The sequence below is a fragment of the Cebus imitator genome, unplaced genomic scaffold, assembly GCF_001604975.1.
Source record: "Cebus imitator isolate Cc_AM_T3 unplaced genomic scaffold, Cebus_imitator-1.0 Scaffold463, whole genome shotgun sequence".
Classification (NCBI taxonomy): domain Eukaryota; kingdom Metazoa; phylum Chordata; class Mammalia; order Primates; family Cebidae; genus Cebus; species Cebus imitator.
In genome coordinates this window covers 1447735-1451189 of record NW_016107778.1, presented here as the reverse complement: position 1 = coordinate 1451189, position 3455 = coordinate 1447735, and the positions used below count along the sequence as shown (strand labels likewise).

General features: G+C 33.6%; 1 pseudogene; it reads left to right on the top strand.

Annotated features, from left to right (window-relative positions):
* The first annotated feature begins 637 nt into the window (after positions 1 to 637).
* LOC108291682 lies at positions 638 to 1216 on the top strand (annotated as a pseudogene).
* Positions 1217 to 3455: the final 2239 nt, after the last annotated feature.

Genomic DNA, 3455 nt, shown 5'->3' with positions numbered 1-3455 from the left:
AGTCAAAGATATCTACAATAAAAGCTATAAAACATTGAGGAAATAAGTTGAAAATGACACACACACACACACACACACACACACACACACACACACACACCAGAAAGAAAAGTAGTCCATGTTCATGGATTGAAAGAATAATATTGTTAAAATGTCCAGACCACCCAAAGCAATCTACTGATGCAATGCCATCCCTATCAAAATACCAGTGACATTTTTCACAGAAACAGAAAAAACTAACCCTAACATTTATATGGACCCAGAAAGACTCAGAATGGCCAAAGAAATCCTGAGCAAAAAGAGCCAAACTGGAGGAATCACATTATGTGACTTCAACTTATACTACAGAGCTATAGTAATCAAAACTGCATGATATTGGCATAAAAATAGACACATAGACCAAAGGAACAGAATAAAGAACCAAGAAACAAATCCACACACTTACCATGAACTCATTTTCAACAATGGTTCCAAGAACATACATTGGAGAAAAGAGTCTGTTCAATAAACGGTGCTGGGGAAAATGGATATTCATAGGCAGAAGAATGAAACTAGATCCCTATCTCTTGCTATGTGCAGAAATCAAATCAAAATTGATTAAATATTTAAAAAAAGAAAAGAAAAAAACAAAAACCAAAAACATAAATTGAATGGGAAGGTGATTGATCCTAAAAGGGCCAAAGCCATGAAAACAAAAGGGCTGGCTTAAAAAAAAAAAAAAATTGTTGGTGGCCTTTCTCCAGATACACCTGAAGAGAAAATTAGGGAATATTTTGGTGATTTTGGTGAGATGGAATCTCTAGAACTCCCCATGGGCAACAAGACCATTAAGAAGCATGGATTCTGCTTTATTACCTTTAAGGAAGAAGAACTGGTGAAGAAGATAAGGGAAAAGAAATACCACAATGTTGGTCTTAGTAAATGTGAAATAAAAGTAGCCATGTCAAAGGAACAGTATCAGCAACAGAAACAGTGATCTAGAGGAGGACTTGCAGAAAGAGCTCGTGGAAGAGGTGGTGGTCCCAGTCAAAAGTGGAACCAGGGATATAGTAGTTATTGAAATCAAGACTATGGCAACTATCCATGTAACAGCCAAGGTTGTGGTGGTTATAGAGGATATGACTACACTAGTTACAACTACTATGGATATGGTGATTATAGCACCAGAGTGGTATCCAGGAGAGATGAGCATCAAAATAGCTTCAAATCACATTAAATTATTCAATTTGCAACTTACCCCCAACAAGGGGTGAAGCAGTATTTTCCAATTTGAAGATTTATTTGAAAGTGGCTCCTGCCACCTGCTAATAGCAGTTGAAACTAATTTTTTTGTATTGAGTCCCTGAATGGAAGTATGATGTTGGGTCCCTCTTAAGCTTAATTCTCAGTTTCCGTTAAAAAAAAAATTGCTTTCATTGTTTTATTTCTTAATTGCCGTGCTTCAGAATCAATTTGTGTTTTATGTCCTTCCTCCAAGTATTGTAGAGCAAGTCTTGTGTTAAAAGCACAGTGTGACAGTGTCATAGTATGGTGGTGTCTTATTGGTGATTTAATAAATCCTTTTGTGTAAAAAAATTGACAAAACATTTCTCAAAAGATAGCATACTATCTCGACAAAATGAAAAATAAACATTTCTCAAAAGAACAAATACAAATGGCAAACAGGCATATGAAAAGTTGCTCAACATTATCAATCATCAGAGAAAGGCAAATCAAAACAACAATGAGATACCTCACTCCAGTTAAAATTATTTTTATCCAAAAGCCAGGCAATAACAAATTCTGATGAAAATTTGAAGAAAAGGAAATCTTTATACACTTTTGGTGGGCATGTAAATTAATACAATCACTATGGAGAACACTTTGGAGGTTTCTCAAAAAACTGTAACTAGATCAACCATACAGTTCAGGAATCCCGCTAATGGGTATACAACAAAAAGAAAATAAATCAACATATCAAAGGGATATGTGCATTACCATGTTTGTTGCAGCACTCTTCACAATAGCCAAGATTTGGAAGCAAACAAAGTGTCCATCGACAGATGAAATGAGTTTTTAAAATGTGCTACATGTACACAATGGAGTACTATTCAGCCACTGAAAATAATGAGATTTTGTCATTTTTAATAACAAGAATAGAAGTGGAAGCCATTATATTAAGTGAAATAAGCCAGGCACAGAGAGACACTTCTCATGCTCTCACCTATTTGTGGGAGCTAAAAATTAAAACAATTCAACATATGGAGATAGAGAATGGAACAATGGTTCCCAGAGGCTGGGAAGCATAGTGGGTGTGTGTGAGGGGGTAGTGAGGCTTCTTAATGGATACAAAAAATAGCTAGAAAGAATGAATAAGATCTAGTATTTGTTAGCAGAATAGGATGGCTATAGTAAAAATAATTTAATTGTACATTTTAAAATAACTAAAAGAGTATAATTGGATTGTGTGCAGCATAAAGGATAAATGTTCAAAGGCATGGATGTCCTATTTATCCAAATGTGATTATCATGCATGCTTGTATCAAAGTATCTTAGGTACACCCCAAATATATACACCTATTGTGTACCCACAACAATTAAAAATATAAGATCTAACTATATGTTTCCTACAGGAGATGCATTTATGCTTTAAGGACATATATAGACTGAATGTGAAAAGATAAAAGAAGATATTCCATGCAAATCATAATGAAAAGATAGTAAAGGTGGCTATATTTATGACTAAAAAATAGGCTTCAAGTCGTAAACTATTGCTATATATATATAATCTTCTTAATGAACTGACACTTTTATCATTAAATACTGACATTCCATATATATATATATATATATATATATATATATATGCACCCATTTTGAAGCATCTAAATACATAAAACAAATATTAATGGCCATAAAGTGAGAAGTAGGTAGCAATAAAATATAAAATAATAGCAGGTGACTTAACCCACTTTCTTCAATGGATATTTCAAGCAGAAACAAAATTGATAAGGAAATATTGAACTTGACCCACAGTTTTGACAAAATGTATATACAGAAATGTATATACAGAAAATTGTTAAGGAAATACTCAACCTGTACTTTTGACAAAAGTACATACACAGAAATTTTCACCAACAGCAGAAGAACATACATTTTCTCCAGTTCACATAGTACATTCTCCAGGGTATACAACAGAACAACCTCTAATAAATTTACTTGGTGATACCTCCAAGTAAAGAAAAACATGAAGCAACTACGGTCTAGAACAATCCCGCAGCAAAACACAGCAGCTGTACATAATAGTGGCCTGACTGTTAAAAGAAAAACAAATAAACAAAAATCAACAAAAATAAAATAAAATAAACCACACGAAACCCATTCACAAGCCAGCAACTTCAAAATTTGAAAGTAGATAATTAGAACATGAAGATGAGAAAGACTCAACACAAAAATACTGCAAACTTAAAAAGCCA